Consider the following 20309-nt stretch of genomic DNA (forward strand, 5'->3'; position numbering starts at 1 on the left):
AAAAAAGCCTGTCTAAGTTGAGCTCCCCGTCTACCTCTTTGACAGCGAGGCAGGAGGGAAGCATGGCAGCATTGTTATACAGCACACAGATGAATGATGGCTGAACAGAGCTTTCAGGTTTTTTAATCTGTTCTTTGATCATCTCTGAAATAGATCAAGGCAAAGCCATTCCTTTTCTCTCTGACAAAAAGTACTTACTGGCTTCTCTGTATTAAACATAGCCTCCTATTCTGGAAATTTGGCTCAGGAATATCACCTACGTACTCCATTTCACTCTGCTCAGTATAAAGGCCTGACTCTGGAAGAGCTTTGGAGCCAGTCCTGTGGTACTTCATTGAATAGCCAGAGTAACTGGGGCATGTCCTTCCTGAACTGAGGCAGATGTGATCGATAAAAGGAGCCGTAAAGAATGCTGAAAGGAACTAGGGAGAAAGAACTGAATTGTTTGTATATCAATGTGGATGGCCTTTAAAACCAAACAGAAGAATTCTAACAAATGATGCAAGTCATGAAAGCTGGTATTATAAGAATCAATAGATACCTAGTACGAAAAAGCAGTGATGACTGGAGTACATTTATCAAAGTCCTTGCACTCTCAAGAACAGAAAATGCCGTAGTGTTTGGTAAAGATGGACTAGGGCATAAAGATAGAGAAGCACAAGAAACCAGTCCATTTGGGTCAAAATCATTCTTAAAAAGTGTGATAAATAGCCATTGAGAGACCACAGGGATTCTTTCTATGTAGTCCAAAAAGTTACCTTGACTCATGATTTATATCTTGATAGTATTTTTTACACAGAGGGACAAAACCCACCTGCAATTGTTTAATTTTCTCTCATTGGAGAGAAGTGCTGCTGGCAACAGTCAGGCCCATATGTGCTTTGCTGTGAGAGCTCACAGGTTCTTCAACAAAAAGTCATCAATCCCACAAGGTAGGATGTTACTTTAGTTGCAGGTTTGGTAACCAGTGAGGATATTAAATGAGTGATAGAAAAATAATGTTGTTGTTGATGAAGGCATCCCAAGTTTGCTCAGTTTAAATGTAAGGACGAACAGAGAAAACAGGGTATGTGACAGACATCTCCAGTTTCAAAAGGGCAACAAAAAAAGGTAAGGAATTGTTCTTTTAGTTTATTGTTGGTCTCTCTCTCCCAGCATTCACAGGTTCAGTTCCTAAACTCATTGAAACAAAGCATTTGGAGAATGCAAAGCACAATATAACCTACAATGAGAGAGAAGACCTGTTATCCCAATGCTTTCTCTGGTTCTTCCCTCCATTTTATGGTAACTGACAGTTTTGAATACTCCTGCCATACATATGCACAGGTATTCAGTTCTGTATCTGAAAATGATTCCTATTGCACCACTGACTTATGGATGCTAAACTCAAAACCTGAAATAGCTTAAAATTCATCAAGTTAACAGTAGTAGCATTGGTACAGGGCATAAATCCGTATTTTGACATCCTGAAGACAGCATTAAGTTTTCTGTTATCTTATTAAATTGTATCAGACTTGCCTTGCATAGAGTACAACCAGGCTTGATAAATGCTTGGCTTCAGCTACACTATCCCATTTATTTTCACACTGTCAGACTTAATCCATAACTGCTGTTCAAAGGCAGCAAGCAGGAGACGAGGGTGCATCTTGACTCAGCTGGTAGCTGGCTACCGGCAGCCAAAAGCTACAATAATTTATTATTATTCAGACTGCATCTTGACATAATTTATTTTCATTTTTTTATAGTCTATTCTCTAAGGAGAAACAATTTATAATCACATGATTTAATTAGTTTTTATTTTGTGTCAATTTGCTTAATCTCATTGACCAGAAAGCATGGACTTCTATGAAAAACCCAACCCAACCATAGTATCTGAAAAGCACATTGAGGACATAAATGTAAAAATCAGATTGCTGGAGTTAATATAAAAGTCTACAAACACACCATTTACTCAAGCTGAACATAGTACCGATGTTACTGCTCCTTTGCAACAAATAGTCTTGAATTATCTCGAATACTTTAAAGTAATGGGGGTCATCTCACACTGGATTTCACTTCAGCACAGTCTTTGGCTGGTACCTTCTCCATTTCATATCTGGCATTTAAAACTGGGGACAGGCATGAGAAAAGAAAACACATTTTCCCATGAGAGAGGCTGTATACCTCCATCACCCAACAAAACTGCAATTTCCTTTGTCTAAAGGCTTATGTGGAAACTAAATTTTGGATCCTAAAATGACTTAAAAATTACATCCAAATACCTTTCCTCAAATAAGCTGCTATAGAGACATAAATAAAACAACTTAATATGGATTTTGAGCGTCAGTTCTTCCCATACAGAGTCATGCCCACAAATAACAGTTCTCCTTGTATTTTGGTAATATTCCTGCCAAGAAAAGACACTATGTTGAATTATTAACAATATGATTGTTTTTCTGCTAGGATAAATAAAATAAAAAAAAAAAATAAGCAAATACATAAAAAAAAAAAAAAAAAAGATCCGTAAGCATATGATTAAGGTTTGCAAAACCCTTCTATTTAAGCTGTTTGCAAGCAACTGAGAAGTTAAAAGGTCCTTATTAGGTCCTTATTTATGGCTATTTAGCCATAGAAGCTTTATCAGATATTTCTCTATCAGATGCAACCTTCTAACAGATGCTGTCCAAAGAGCCCAAGGTTAGCATCTGTGTTCAAGTAATATTGCTGCAAGTGAAAATGTGACCATTATGCTTCTACACATCAGGTAAAACATAACCCATAAGGAATAATAAAGATATATAAGCCATCTCTTGGAGACCATAACAAAACTCACCTGTATTACCTTGAGGCGTTTTCCCTAAGGCAAAGAAAACACAACCAGTATATAAACACACAACAGTGCTATGAAATTAGTGGGAAAGATGTTTGACTTGTTGTCAGAACCCATCAGCTGTTTATTTTCCTGGGAATCTCCTCAATAAAAAGCAGCAAGGACTAGTGGGTGGCAAGGTCCACACAGCAGGTGTTAGAAGGGCCGTGGATAGAAAGCCTCTGGCAGAGAGCAGCCACTAGGCTGGGCTCACTCCCACCTCTGTTGTGACATTTCCTTCCCATGCTCTTTACATGCCAGTGCTATTTATCTTAGTTGGCATATAGACTCATAAATAGAGGGTAGGGTGTTTCTGCACACTGGATACTAGCTTATCCTTCCTTTACCCACAATTTGATCACATACAGTAAAAGGAGATACACAGATTTTGTGCTCATCTGAAACACTTTGGAATAATTTCTCATACTCCATGCTTTTTTAAAATAAAAAAAAAAAACAAACTTAGGAAAACTTTAGTAATACCGGTGCCAGAGTCTAAAGGTAGCGTCATACTTGATGGTCATTCAGACAATGTCAACCTTCTTTGGACTGCAGCTAAATCCTGGCAGCTGGGCCCATTCCTCTGCAGGGGTTTATACATTGAGAGGCAGTGGAAGAAACCTCTGTAACAAAAAAGAGAGCTTAGCACTGTAAGAAATTGCCTGACACAGCAATATAAAATCTCTCTCACTGGAGATTTTTAAGATTAGATTAGACTAGTCTCTTGATAACCGAATCAAAATCACTGGCAGTCACTGCCAGTTCTCCCAAGATGCCCTCACCCTGGGCAGCAGTCCCATGGCTGCTTGCTGAGCCTTTCACAGGACACATCTAATGCCTAGGCACCCATCGGCTGCGTGCTCTGACCAGGCACTCGGGTTTGTCACCGCACTTCTGTGCTCTCATGGCACAGTAGACTGCCAGGTGCACACTTTGAGGATTCCTGGGTTGGACAAAGGTGTCAGAATGATGCAGGAGACTGATCCTGCCTCTGATGGGTAGTGTGGGTGGACTAAACAAGCTCTTCACATTTCAGGACTCATTTTTGTGCTGTGTGATATTATACTGCAATACTTCTTCCTAAAGCAGAATTCCTTCAACAGAGAATACACATGGGCACCCTTATGGCATTTTTCAACAAGAATCCCCTTTGTAAGCACAGCTCTAGAGGAGGGATGGGGAGAGTTATTTGAGCCAATCGTTTCCACTTTTTCATTGAAATCATACCAAATGGTACCAAGTCATCCAACCAGGTGGCAGAAAGAGGAGTTTGCAAACAAGTCCTGCCTGAGAGAAAATAAGGTATGTTCTGAGAATATTCAGTCAGTTCCTGAATGATTCACGGGTAGGAAAACAAAAGAAATCAAAATAGATATAGAATTTGTCAGTTTAGTTCCAAATTATTTACGTCAGTGGATTGCTCTACTTCTAACCCTGGTAAGGCTGTCAACGCTGAATGTGGCACAAGTGTAAGCTTCAGATTAAATCTTTTAAAACTTTACTCAAAACAGAAAGGGCACTGATTCAAAGAGACTTACCATGTGATTTGGTAGTCAAGGAAAGAAAAACAACCCTGAGGTATGCATGCTACTGACTTGCTGTACCTCTGCAGAAAACACACATGGTAGAAAGGTCTTCACGCTATAGGGGACTGGGAGAGGAAGGAAAACAAAGGGTAAAGGGGGAAAAGAAAGATCAACACAAACTGCATGAGGAGAGAATCAGTTATTATTATTATTATCATTGAGTAGCATAGAAACAAAATTGCATTGTAAATCACACTAAGTACGAAGACAAGCAGCATTAGGCTCTTGTGCTCATACATGCCAGTCTGTTACAAGCTGGTAGGATGAGTGGCAGAGTCTGGTGTCGCCAAGGCTTGTTGGTACCGTTGGTCTGCAGGAAGCTCCTGTGACAGTCTGTCTCTCAGCTCGGAATCCCAGCATTTCCAGTGGCACCACTGGAGTCTCTATAGGTAATTTTGTGTGAACGCTTCTATTCCAGAACCTCTGTACTAGGACTTTGTAAGTAGGTAATAAAAACTGACTCCATGATATTACTTGGCAAGTAGACTTGATGCTTGAAAGCAATTTTTTTTAAAGTGGAATTCATATTTTATGGAGTATGCACTCTCAGCTGTCATCCAAGCTTTGTTTTGTTTGGGAACCTGACGGCTTTTATAGTCCTATTGGTTCACCTTCTCTCCCTCCCCCCTTAAGCTGGGAAAAAATCTGATAAGGCTGTTTTTCACTGTTTTGTACTGAGCTTTGCATGGGCTGGGATAGCTTAGCACTTTGTCAGCTGTGACACCTATATTCATTCCTTTTAGGTAACAGAAGATCAATGGCCCTATAATAACATTTTATCTTATTTTTACTTTTAACTTGTCTTGCTGCAAAAATGCTCCATGGGGGGGAACTATGTCACTGTGGTTGTATCATAATTTTCCAGCTACTCTACCGCAGGGGGAGGAACATTCTCAATAGCACAGTGTATTTCACTGTTTCATCAGGTATATTTATTCATAGCGCTTGTTTATTACGAAGACATGTTAAAAGTGAAAATAAAACAAAATAAGTGTTTCTGGATGTTCCTATTCATCATTACAAGCCATCTGAATTGCAAAGATGCCACTGTATCAAGCAACCATTTCCTTTATCCCTTGGGCTTTTGAGAAAATCTTATTACAGCATCTGAATTGTTCCCTTGATTTCGGATGTAAAAAAAAAAAAAAAAGAAAAAGAAGAAAAATGTTCCATTTGCTGATTCCTTTGCAATTTAAATTAATCAAATACAGTGTATTGTGCAAATGTCCCCTCCAAATAGCTTCCTTCCCGCCAGCAAACTGCTAAAAGGTTGTCTCATAGTCTATTATACAAGTGTTGCTTAACCTGCTCTGAATTGTCAGTACTGTGTTTTGCGCCAATTTTAACAGGTTACTGAAGTATGCAAAATAATGTGAACTGATTGATGCAACACCTTGTTATCTTCTTACCATCTGCATTCTGGTGCTGCTGGTGCTGGTGGCCGTGACCTGCTCACCACAAAGCCAGCTGAAACAAAAACCCTTCTACAGGAACAAGGTCTAGCAGAAGCTGCTACTGCATCATTGTACTTTGCACTGTCTTTGTTCTCACTTGCTTGTGGGGATATCAGATAGGAGGGTTCTAGCACTAACAGTACTAACAAAGCCCGTGCCTGGTTCAGACCAGCAAAAATTCTATGCATTCCTTATCTTCACTTAAATAAGGCATTCAACCATGTTGATTTACAAGCAATTTTGACCTGCTTAAATTATCCTGTTTCTAATCAGTTGATAGTTAAGCTACTAATTACCCTGTGGGCAGAACAGCAATGATAGTCCCAAGAATTTGTTGTGCAAAAAGCTGAATAATGAAACCAGGTGGTTTAAACCCATTTATGCAGACAGAAAAATCTGAAACAAAATTTAAGGGATTGTGCTGTATATCAAGAATATTGACTCACATGAAACACAAGTTCTTTTTTTCTCCTCATGCTTACTTTTTCATCAGCATAGTTATAGAACTATTCTGAAAACTGAACCAATTGACAACCACTGTTGCAAACCCACTTAAAAAGTTGGTGACGCACTAGAGAAATGGAGCAGAGGATAAAGGAGCAGCAGCACTGAGCTGTGACCAGTGTAGCGATGTGAAGATCTATTCCCTGCCTATTCTCATTTATTGAGGCAGAATGGTGAAAGGAGTCCAAAACTAAGTATTCACATTCATTACCAGGGAAAAGGAGGGAAAAAAGAATTTTCCCTTTATTTCTTTTGATTTCAGGAGTGATTAGGTTCAGTCGTGTCTCTTAAATTGCTTGGTAAGTGTTCTATCTCTGTCATTTCTATAAAAGGGATAATATATTTCATTGTAGCATTTTCGCTCAAAAGAGATTGGAATCATAAAGAAGCAGAAAGAGGGATGCAAGGTAGTATTCTGAGGTCATTAGGATGTTTTAAGAGTTGTTTCATTGTCTGTCTAAAAGCACTCTATCACCCCTCTTCATATTCTGTAAATAGGAGAACTGCCTCTCCTGAAAAACAGCATTAGTGGTCATTTTAGGATTTTTTTTCACGATCTATCATCCTCTGCTAAACTACTGAACACCATTCATCAGGACATTCTTCTGTAGCATCTGACCGAGTTAAATCTTACTATAAACACCAGTGTTCAGTCACAGATGACAGCTGCTTTATTAACAGCACCGTGCTAAGCGCTCTGTAGCCAACAACAGCAGAAAAGTTTTCTGAAAGTAGACATCCCTTGGCCTCAGCATGGCACAGTCACAAACACCAAAGTCTGCAGTAACAATTTTTCTTCAGAACTTCCTGCTCAACTACGAAGCCATTTGCATTCCGTGTGCAATATCATCACTCTGCTGCTGCAAGGCCAGGCATGAGCCAGGTCTGCAAACGCAGAGAACCCAGATGACATCGTACACCTGCAGCCTCTTCCTGGTACTGCTGCTAAGTGAACACAAAAAAAGCAAGGAAGTGGTGAGCTTACTTCAATGTAACAATCAATTATGCCAATCTAACAAGCTTGGCGTAATAAATTGTAGGAAGAAGGTGGAAAATCATTGAGGAAATAACTAATATTAAAAATATATAAAGGTCCAGATTTTGGCTTGCTTATAAGACAGATCTACAGCATATTAGCTTCAATTGAGATTGCTTCCATCCCACAGTTTGAATTAAAGAATGAATTACTAGGTCTAAAACTTTATGTCCTGATTAAATATTCTCTTTGTGACATCTGTCCAAACTTATTTTTAGAAAAACAGAAGAAATAGGGAAAAGAAATTTAAATATGCTGTTTTGGAAAAGAACTCTAAACTCAAAGCTTCTTTTTTTTGGTAGGAGAGTATTTGAAACAACTTCCTAGTGCAAGCTGAAAAATAGACAGTACATATTAAAATTGTATTCTCTTATCCATGTGTGACAAGTTCAACTACCCACAGTTTCAAATTCATGGAAGTGATTGGAAGCCACCAATACTTTGCAAGTCAGGCTTCCAGACCCAGGGGAGATGTCTTTGTATTTAATAACCTTTAATTGATTCCCCTTTCATTAATTTGTTGGCTCACACCAAACATGCAGGCATTCTCTTTGTCAGCTCAAACACAGATGGAGCCTGTTTTATGCAACTGGTGCTCATGCAGGCACACTTGATATATTACTCTTTGAGTCTGTGAACATTGTTTGAAGAAGGGATGTATCAGATGTTAGAAAAGACTATTTTAGGATTTCAAGGACACGGTCTTTCTTATTAATATAAGATTAATATATCATGGACATATATTTTAGCTACATAAGCAAACATTTTATATTATTCACCAATCTCAGATATAGGGTCTAACTTCTTCAATAGATTACGAATTTGGATTTTTGATCTCAGCTTCAGGCTCTGTGCTGGGGACATGGAATCTGCTTGATTCTTCTAACTTCTTCAATACATTACAAAATTTGGATTTCTTTATGTTTCTTAAAACAGGAGGAGAGAACAATAACATTGTGACCCCAATATGCATTCTAAATGTGTTTACAGGTGTCTTAGGACAATAAACATGTTGTTTACTGTACCTGTTAGGGAAGCATTATGAACATATCTGGCACTATTTTAGAGAAAAATAAAAGGAATAGAGATTTCATTAATAACCATGATTTGGAAGATACAAAGAAAAAAAACCTTACTTACAAGGAGCCATTTAATCCTACCATCAATTCATCACCCATTTGTCCGACTCAGGTGCCAAGCCTAGAAAAGCACAGAGTGTGTAATTTGAACCAGATCAATAACCATTGTCCTTTTTATTAATTTCAGAAATTAGTATTATTGTGGGCATAAGGGCAATCTTTGAGCCATAAGACATGATTCCAATTAGCCATCAGCATTGCCAGTCAAGAGTTGCTTCCAGAGTTAAAAAGAATTACATTAGATATAAGTGAAATCAGAATCAGGCCCACACATTTCAGCACTGTTCTTTCTAAAGTTATACAGTAGCAGCAATACTAAAATTTTACAGTGTAGAGTAAAGGTCAACAGATAAAATATTTGGAACTTTTACTCATGAATATGCTTAATTTGCTACTGCAAATGATTTCGATTACATTTTACAAAATACATAGCTGCTTCTCCTTTTGCAATTAAAGATTCCTAATAATAAAGTCAAACCTTCTTAATCATTGTTCATTCTAGCATAAAGTAAATCTTGCTGTGTTTGAAGAGAACCTAGTCATCTTAACAGCATCCGTTTTTGTTCCTTTTTATTTTACAAGATTGGAATACTTAATAACCTTTACCATATTTGGCTGCAGTGGAAGTGTGAAGAAGAGTAAAATTTGCACAGTGGATTATATGGCTCGGACAAAACTCAGTTCTGTAATTAGGTTTGGTTCTGTTCTTTAGGTTTGCATAAAAAGCCAAAATCAATCGTTCTTTTGCCTAAGATTCCCCTGCAAAGTTACATATGGTAAAGCATGGTTGAAGCCAGGCTTATTATCTGAATATTTGCCAAAACCATTGATTTTTTTTTCTTGGTAAAAACACTCCAGTCTGCAGGAAAATAAAGAGAAATACTCAGCACCTAAACAGTCATCATTTTAATTGCAAATAATTAAGACACTAAAATAGCCCTGGAATGCTCACATACACTTACACTCATCCTTGTAAAGACTCAGACAAACTCCAGCAACAGTGTCGGATATTGAAAGTCCAGAGTTGGTATTGCTGCACCTTTAGAGCTCTGCTGCAGAGTGGTCTTGGGAAAGATCAGCGAGCCTTTGCGGACATCCCCCTAAATCCTCAGAAACTGAGCATGGAGTTCTTTCTAACACAAGCTTCATTTTCATTAAAAAGAAAAATGCGTTCAGGCAAGTTGATGGAGAAATGAACCAATTTGAATGTACTGAAGTTCTTTGCTTTGCTACAGTGCTTTTTAAATGGTGTCTAAACAGCTGGTCACAGATTTATTTATGTTTCCATGTAAAGAAAGAAAATATTATCATTTTCTATATGGGAAACAGTGTCCCTAATTATTTGGGTCCTTTTTCTACCACATAAACACAGCAATTTGTACCCCTCTCCTTCAACTGGCTGCAATTATCAGCTACATTGCAATAAGCAGATTATGTTAATTAAAAACTCAAAACTATGTAAACAATGGGAAAGCTGACTAGCCATTTTCTATTTTTGCCGACTGGGAGGAACACAAGAGAAATTAGTACCAAGCTTAATTTTGCTGCTTATAATTCAAGTTATTTGTAACAAATAACAGCATTTTTAAAGTATTTTTAAGTAATTAACTGTATCTCTCTACAGTAATTGAACCACATCCCACATGAGAAGTTTTACATCTGTATGAACTGGGAAAAAAAAAGTTTTAAAAAAAATCTAAAAAGGTGTTAAGAGAACAGGTTTGTACACATCATCACCAAATTGGAATATTAAACAGAAATTCCCTTCCATGCCTGAGTCACACTCTCAAAAAGTCATAGCTAAGGATAAAGTATAACCTAGTTTTGCTTCTTTGGCAAAAATTTGAGAAACTCTAGTATAAACATCACCCAGCAGACGTGAATAAATTGTGAAGTTTTAGGATGTTCCTACAGCTTCATAAAGGCTATAGTTTTGGTTTTGTTCTTCTGTTTCCAAACCAAGATTGTTTAAGGAGGGTGGGAAGAATGGGAGGCAAAAGTGGATTTTGCCTGTGAGTTATTGTGTTCCCAGTGCACTCTCTCTATCATGGAGGTACCTCTCAGTATCACACACTAAGGGGATGACACCACCAAATGAACTGCATGGACAGAGAGGCCGTGTACATATACAAGATTTATTGATTTATAGCTATGACCTTGCCATTGACCAGGCTTTGGGGAAGAAGAAACAGAATGAAGTACCGTAGCCTTCTCCAGCTTTATACAGGAAATACTCTGTCCAGGTACATGAAGGAGACAGTGTATTTCCTTCTCGAAATTTGCACTACTAGATATTGCTGATCAACTACAAAGAGGAAAATATGAGTGTGGGGAATGATCATGGCTTCAGATGAGGTGTTAGACTGTTTCTAGGGGGTTTTTCAATGACTGTATAGGAAAAAATTATACAGAAATATGTAATGGCTCGTTCAATCTAGGACCAGACTTTCAGAGTGGCCAGTATAAAAATACTAGTTCAGTGTATTATTTCAACTACAACCTTGATCCTAACTCCTTTAGAAAATGAAAAGATTCTCAGAAGATGTGAAAGTTGCTGATAGATGTATTATTCACAGACCCTTAGGAGGCCACATAATGCTAAGTGTATAGGAAAAGACAACAAGAGCGTGGGAAGCTTGAAGAGGGCAGAGATTTAAAAGAGTTGGCCACATCATTAGATTTTGCACCTACTATCTTTCAGTCATTTACAGAGAGTGGGGACACTGAAGTGCTTCGTGTATGTTATGTTAGAAAAACATTTCTTCTGGTTTAAGGGCAACACTGATTTCCCATCTCCCGCTCCCCCGCAGAGCCCACAGACTGTGGGAGGGCTACTCAAAATAAAAGTGCAGTTGATCATTTTGCTTTTCGTATTTCCACTATTTTCCTTTTGGAGACATGAACTTTAAATGAGCTGCTGTACAAGCTTCTTGGGGTCAAAATAGAGGAAATCACATCCACCACAGAGACATGCACAGCAGAAATTCCAAATATGACCATTATGTTCAACTCAGCAGCCTTTTTCCTGTTGGTAGGTTTTTGATGCAAGCTTAGCATCAAGCCAGGCTGTCAAAACCAATGAAATCTATTTCTGTGACATTGAAAGAGCTCTTGATGAAAGTCAATCAGTTTAGGGAATGTTTTTTTAGAGTACCTGGAATCAAGACAGGAGAAGAGTTGGGTTTTAACAGAATTGCTGCTTTTTCTTCTTAGTTTCTAAGAGGTGAGGAATATGTGCTAAGTAAACCCATTTATTCTGCAAACAGTACATGTAGTGCTTGATGCTAACAGCTACATTTTTGTCCGACTGTTTGCAGAGAGTCTTGTTTCTTAACAGAATTAACCCTTTTGCCAGATCTTTTATTTTGCAAGCATTGGAGGGGATTAGCACTTGATGGGACTCTTTCTGGGTAACACACAGAGCAGCCCTCAGGCTCCTGAGTGAAAGAATTTTTAGTTTTCATACTACAGAAGGAAGAATATCAAAGGGGATAGGAATGATAAAGGGGAGGAATAGCAGCTTGGGTAATGCCAATGATACTGGATAATTTTTCTATATTTAAGATTTCACAGGATCTCCTGTACAAATACGTGTTCATTTCAGTAAGCTACTACTATTAAGAAGTGCTAGACTTACTGCAGAAGGCTTTTGCCTGAACATACAGTAATTTTTATGCTTTTTAGGCATTCTGGACTTACAGGATATGACTACATAGTTCGTAAAACCATTCAACAACCTTATCTAGTCTAGAAGCTTCTTTAACCACAATTTAAACAGGTTTTTTTTGCTTATAAAGAGTTTTATGAACTCTTTGATTCCCATTGAAAAAAGGGCAGGAGATAAATACCCCAGCAATAAATACGTGTTTCGTGGTGTTATGAATCATTAATTGTTCCTTTGTATGTATTTCCCTGGCTGTTTGGAGATGACCACTTTACAAAAAGGTTCACTTTTACATCTCAATCCATCCTCTGCTTGAGGTGTAATGAAATAAATTGCTATCTTTTCCCCAGCCAGTTATTATAACGGTATGAAAAAATGACTTAAATATTGACCTTGTCAATACAACCAAGTTCACATGAGCTAAAAGTAAATCAAGCAATCTTTTAGTCCCAGGAAAATATTTTAAGGCTTTTCTTTTCATTGTCTCAAGCTCACTTTTAAGACCTTAGTTTATGACACAGTAGTGATTTGTGCAATCACCAAAAGAAAACTGAGAAAAGAATAAAACAATGTTTATCCACTTTTGTAGCACTGAATCAGTTTTATGCTTTGTTAACTCAAAAGCAATCTGTACCTTTTTAAAAACTCTACTGATTGTTACTTAATTTTTCAATAAAATAAACCTACCAGCAATTTTCTCATCCAATATATATCAAACCGAAACATCACTTAACACTGGCACTTTCCTTTGCTCCCTTTCCAGCTGATGCTGCTCAATTTTAGCCACTGTTAATATATATTACATTTTCTATTCAGTCAAAATAGTCCTTATTACTGTTCCTCTAGCTTCTGATCTCTGAACTGAAGCCAGGCCTCAATTCAGAGCCCCCAGTTCTACATGTGGAAAAAAGGCACTTCAAAACAGAACCTAAGCTACCAATAACCCTAGCTATTAAACCAACATACTCTGCGCGTAGAGCACAAGCACAGGTTAAGTTATGCAACTTATTCCGAAGGTTTTAATGTTGATACGATTGGATCTACAGTATTCCAAGGAATTATTACATTAACCAACAGTCACCAACAACTGGTGCAGTTTCACACAATGGAGCTGGTGGGTTTTTTGTTTACTTAAAAAACCCCAACATAGGGAATTGCATTAAAGCAACTTAAAATGTAATTTCACAATGAGACATGTAAAAGTTAGGGATAAAATAACACTATCCATATTCGTTATCTCTTTACACATCTGAGTTATTGCTATATTAAATTATCATATACTGTTTTTCCTTTTGCTCTTCTGCCTCAGTGCCCAGAGCAGAGACCCTGTTCAGTACAACTGAAACCCACAGTCAGCTGTTCTTGCTGCCCAGCCCACTGAGATGTCCTCAGAAGCATGTCATACCAGAAATTCCTCAAGGATTGCAACATTTTCCCATTTGTGAGAAAGACTTCGCTGTTTTTAAGATTAGGGGTGAAGCAGGGTTGGCAGAGAATCATACAACCATTGCTATTTTCCCCTCACTCCCATTCCCTGCCCCACCAGGAACAATAAACAAATCCAGAGAGATGTGCAAATCTCACCTTCAGCGTGACAGCCCTGAGTGACCAGAATTTTGAGCTGACAAGGACATAAACTCTTGTAAGTGAAGTGTGTTATTGATTTGTATGCAGCTACAGTGCAGAGATCAGAGGAAGTTCAAGGCTATACACTGTTGTTAAATTCCTCTCAGATTAGGAAAAAAAAATCTAATTCCTTTCATTGAGGTACACAAAATGAAAAATCTATTTTAGTATTTTGAATTTAAAATTTATCAATTCCTTTGTGTAGTTTACCTCTTGAACTGATAGAAGCTTTGATCCATTATGTAAAGAACAATTATGTCTTAGAATAAATTGAAAGCAAACATATTGCTTGTAAAACTGAACCACAGATGTTCTCATATTGTGGGCATTTTAAAATAAATAAAATCATGATAATGACTCAAGAAGATGCACAAAAAAATTATGATTATTTAAAATGCTCTTATTACTGTTAATAAAGATGACCCAGGAGTGATTCATCCTCAGAGCAATAATTTCTCATTTTATTTTTAGTAATTTTCAGGCTCACTCCAAGGTTCTTTGTAGCCCCAGGAAGGTCTGAATGGTCTGATGGTTCATTTTTGCTATGCTCATTGGTATTAATATTTTATCCACCACTCGCATTATCATCAATGCTTAAAAAATATGCACTCTAAGAAGTATCTAGAAATGAATTAACTCTACATTATTTTCAGAGTCTCAGGCCTATTTAAAATAATCTCATCTGCTTGATACAAATAAGTTTTGTTTAGCCCTTCCCTTCCCCCCAGTTTGATTCAGCTTTTCTCTATTGCTGTGGCAGACCTTTCAAAATGTGTTTGATCAGACATTCTTTCTGCTTGATGTTCTGTGCCAGTGATTGACAACAATCCTTTGTGAGCAAACATTTAAGTAATGATGTACGGACTTGTTAGGGAGCTGCTATGTCAAGAAGAGAAATGAACAATAAATTAGAATAAAATGGAATTGCATTTGAAACTTGGCTGGAGGATTTTGCATTTGTGAGGACAAAGGACATTTGACAATCTGAGTCATCTTGCAGCTTTGCCTGTAGCAACTGTCAAATTAGTTCTTAATGCTACAGGGAAAGGGATTGAGTCACAGCATTGCTTAAAGTTAAGAGGCTCATCAGTAAATCACTGGCAATATTAACAATTGTGAGCTACACATTAATATGGCGAAAACACTCTGAATATTATGCTTACAACAGAAAGCCAAGAGGTGAACATAATCTTGCTTTCAGATTCCTGTGCCTTCTACCAGTAACTATAGTTTTAAACTGGGGAAGGTAGAGGAAAAAGGAGTAAATCAATTCAAGATTTTTCTAGATTACATGCCCTCACAACTATATAACAAGAAGAAAATCAGGCACTAAGTCTGGATTTAGCAAAGTGTAAAAGTGAGGTGAGGAAGGGAAGTGCTTACCTGCATATAAATTCAAGATTCACGTGCATGTCTGTCATCCCTGAACTATACCTAGCAGGATCCTGCAGTGCTCCTCCCTCCTCTCAGACACCTTTGACGCCATCCCTTCTCTGCAGTAGCTGGAAGATATGACCAGATACCACAGTGACTACCTTCCCACCAACACATGGTTCAGATAACGAATTTAGATTGTGTGTCCATGCTGGGGATGATTGTCACGGTTTAAAGCTGGGCTGGCTATTAAACTGGTGGCAGACGCTCTCTATTAACCTTCCTCCCCCCCCAGGAAAGAGAAAAGGGAGAGAGACTTACAGGTTGGAAAGTTAAAACAGTTTTAATAAACTGTAATAATGAAAGAGTGTATAATAATAATAATGGAAATAATTAAATATATACAAATATATACAAAAGCAAGATCGATCTCCCCCAATGTCGGTCGTGTCACCATCAGCACTGCAGGGCAGGCTCTGGGAAGGCCAGACTAGGCCCAGCGATGGACAGGAACTGGATTCAGGGATGCACGGATCGGGGGCAGTAGGAAAACGGACAGACTCCTCTTTGGACACTGGCCATAGCAGAAGGAGGTGAGAGGGGAGAAGAAGGCACGAGACCCTCGTGATCCCCTCGCTTTATACCGAGAATGACGTGTATGGGATGGAATACCTTCGCTGGTCAATTTTGGGTCACCTGCCCTGTCTGCTCCCCCCTGCAGGTGCGACCCCCCCCTTTGGCTCTTCACTCGTAAGCAGTGAGGAATTTAGCAGTGACCTTGGTTTCTCTAAGACTAAGTACAGCAAGAGCCTTTCTGCATAACATCCCTACCGGTGCCTCAGCGATAACTACAAACTTTGAGCGTTATCAGTCCTAGAAGCAGACGCTGTCTGCAAAACATGCAGTTAGTTTCAGAAAGTGCAGTTACTTAGAAGAAACTTATCTGAAAGTAAAAATCACTGAGTGGAAAATTGGTCTGTTTTAGGCCGATTCAGGACATTGAGGAAGGGCTGTGTCACATACACCAGTTCCAGCCCACTCTAAGAGAAAAACATAAGTGTCTGTTAATTATAAGCCATATTAGAGATCAATATTTTCTTTCCAGCTTCCTCACACAAGCAAGAAACTCTAGAGTGTTACACTACTTCAGATGCCAGACATTTAAGTTGCTTCACAGAGCACAGTCCCTTTGGTGGATTTGGGTCAGACACTACTGTAGTGTTAGAAAGACTCACACAGAATCCTTGGATTTGAACTATTTTTAGAAATATGGTGCATTTTCAGGCCAGCACTTTCATGATCATTTCATGTGACATTATATAGAGTGGCTTTCAATGGAAAAAAAAAGGTACACATGTGTTTTATTTTTAAGACTGAAGATAAGACTTAACTCTCCCATATGATGATCAGCATAATTTCATCTCTTTCAAAATCTCTGTAGGTCTAGCTCAATATGCTGTATGATATTATAAGGAATCTATTGTGCCAGGCTCTACACCACTTTTCAAAGACACAATTGCACTTCTACCATTTTTTGGCATGAAAGGGGTCAGAGAGAAACAGAATTAGATATGTTGTGGGAATGGCCTGAGGTACAATTGCATTGACAACTCATAATGACACTATAGGATATCTTCTTTCATAAGCTGCACAGGTCTTTCACACAGGAGGTGTTGCCCTTTTAAGTGCTTGCACACTGTAATGAAGTGCGGTAACACTGACAAAGGAAGGATGCTGAGTACATTCACCACCTGAAGAGTCTCTTATAAGTGACACCAGAGAAAGAAATTTCCTGAGCTCTGCAAACACTGCACTAATGAAACGTCAAGTGGGATTGGTCAATCAAAAGCCATATAAAAAAAAAAAGAAAGAAAACCCTCACAAACAAGCAAAGAAATTAACTAATATATGGAACTCCACTGATACATACTTTTAAACTGTTATTTCATGTACCCCAGCTCCTACATTGAGTAGAGATGTCTTTCTACTCATCAAATTCTTTGCCTGGCACACAAAAATATGATCACAGGACCTTAGATATCTCCCAATCATAATTAAGATTACACTGGCTTTACAGCTATTCACATTTGAAATTGGTCAGTCTAGATTAACAAGCTTTACTATCAGTTGGATTGTTAACTGAACCTAAACATGCAATTCAACGCAGCTGGACAAGGTATAGTAAAAAAAGGATGACTTTTTGCTAGATCTAGTTGAAAGCAGAAAATGACAACCAGTTCAAGGGATTTTGTAATATACCTATTTCTGTTTTGTACTGTAATTTGTTTTTTCTAAATGTGCTCAAATTTTGGATAAATAGAAACAACACTGTCAGTGTAACACCACCAAATTGACAGTAAAATTTACATAACATTTAAATAATAATTTACAAGCTAGCTTGTGCAATTAAATTCACAGAGGTCTACAGGACTGGCACCAAAATGCTTTCTGGATTATAAAATTGCCAGTTATGAGAACACCTCTGTTTGGTGCTCTGTTCTCAGAGTGACTTTGCAAGGCTGAGCGTTAGATTGTACAGTTTCATTTGTAAGTGAAAGACATGAGAAACCAGCTCCATAAAATGGTTTGATATTCTGAATTGTAGATTAAAAAATGTACATTAACATAAAATGAGAGAAGTGTCTTTGGACCTAATATCTGGTTTCAGTTCCTTGCAGCCTTAGGAAAGTCTGCTTGTACTTCCAACATTTTTGGAATAAGTTTTCTTTTCTTTTTTCTGTGAGAATATTTCTCTATTTCTAGCCAAAATCTCTAACAAGGTCTGTGAAAATAGTTCATTGCATAGAAAATAATTTCAAAAGGAGCAACAATTCAAGTCATGGACCCTAAAACTTCAGGTACAATATATACAGTTCCTAGTTAATTGTAGCAATGTTGAATGTGTGAGCCTTCCTCTTCTGACATGGTATATTTTCTCCTCACATTGGAAAGAACTGCTGAGGCCGCCAAAAAGAGTGTAACACTGAATGAATTTAGAAATAATTTCCTTCTCTTCCTTCAATAAAAGTCAAATAGTGAGCTGAGTCACTTGGTTTTGAACATATCAACATCCATTCTCCAAACCACCTAGCTCCCATGCTTGAAAAGACTTCAAACTCAATCCAGAGTCGGGAATTTTATCTTTCTTGTTGTCTTTTCTGAAAACAGCTAAAGAACTCATGTGGTGCTGGTCACTGGTAGCTCAACCTGCAAGAGCTAATGAGAATCTAAAAAACTAACTCTAGACATGTAAACTAAGGAATATCAGCAACGATATTTAGACAAATCCCTGGAGAAGGGGAAGCATGGATCTCATTTTCTTGAAATCTTCCTGTTTGTTTGTTTGCAAGTGGAACATTCCTGTTTTCTTAGACTTTATTATATGGCTTAATAAGCAAGGGCTCTTCTGCATCTAGAAACAGGTTAAACACCCAAGAGGAACTCAAAAGAAAAACAAAACCCCAAATAAATAAGTTAAAAAAAAAAAACGTAATTAAAAGAATTTGTCTCTTTTGTACTAAAAGCCCTGAGGAAAGGAATCAAGCTTTATACACTAGTTGATGTAGGGCCTTTTCTCTTTCCAGGGAAAATATCAATGAAAAACATCCTGAGGGACATAAAAATGGAAGATCTGAACTTAATGAAGGTTGACAATGACTATTATTGATGTCCTTATCACAGATGACAAGAGGTTTAGGAGACTGTTCTAGCATATTGACACTGTACTGGTTCAAATGCTCTTTTCTTTCTTTTTTTCTTTCTTTTTTTTTTAACCTAGTGTACTGTCTGCTTGCTTCAGAGGCAGTGTTGGAAAAACTCAATGTGCAGAATGACATTTGTCACCCTTTGTTCCCTAGCTAAGAGCACTATCTTCCTGTTAGTCATCTTTCAAATTGAATAACAGCTGCATTAACACAAATTATTCTCTGTCCATCAATTTTAATTTCAAGATGAAAAGCAAAGGCAAACTCCAAGTGGAAGAAGAATGTTTCAAGAATAGTTTCTCCCCTACCCTCCTCCTACCCACTTACTTTTACAGGAATATGAATTCAGATGCTAGAATACAAGATAAATGGGAAGTAGAGTTTAGAAATATTTCTACACTAGCATGATGCAAATTGTAAAATGGTATAAAACATTCTTTAAAAGATGTCATCAATTTATACAGTACAACTTCACTGAAATGCTAATAAGGAAGTTAAGAAACTGGAAAAAAAGAATCTCAAACATTTTCACCTCCAGACATCAAGAATGGGCATAGTGCCCTCAAGGTACACAAGAGGCTATCTAACAAAAAGCAGATGCAAATGAAATCCACCCACCCTGCCCCTGCAATCCTATCCTGAAAAGATACAGGTACATGCCCATTAATTGTTAACAATACCTGCCATATGCAAAAAGTACACTACAACTCCTGTCACTCAGAAATTTTCAGTCAGTTTCCCAACATGAGATTTATTAAAAACCATTTTGAAATATTTCTAACTTCTCTAGATTTTAGGCCTTTAAAATAAATACTCAAAACACAATTTCAAGCTTTTTATCTACAACTAAACACACTGGAAATGTTTTCTTAAAAAGGTGTAATCACACAATTCCTGAAGATTAAATATAAGCAAGGCAAACTTGTGGTATAATTGTGCAACTAGGTAACACTGTACTCATGTATAGCATAACATACTTGCAAGTCAGTAGTAGTATCTGAAAGTCTAAACTCCCCAGCTCCTTAGTATTAAAGCTTGGAAAACGAGATTTTATTAAATAGATTTATCTTTCAATAAAACAAATTCTGACCCTGCACTGCTTATGACAGGCAGATTCAACTATTTTTAAAACAAACAGTTCTCCCTCATTCTATTTTCCACTTTAATAACAAATAGTTGCTACAAAAGAAACAAACTCTAATTACAAAAAGAAATAAAAGTGCATAGTAAAATAAGTATGAGTACAACAAAAATTTTCAGCTTTAATATGCTTTTATGATCTATACCAACACTTACACTTGCATGTATAGAAGACCAGAATACTAGTGTGTATTTTATAAGGAAGGCCCATTAAGATTAAAATATGAAGACCAG

The sequence above is a fragment of the Nyctibius grandis genome, chromosome 13 (genome assembly GCF_013368605.1).
Source record: "Nyctibius grandis isolate bNycGra1 chromosome 13, bNycGra1.pri, whole genome shotgun sequence".
NCBI lineage: Eukaryota > Metazoa > Chordata > Aves > Nyctibiiformes > Nyctibiidae > Nyctibius > Nyctibius grandis.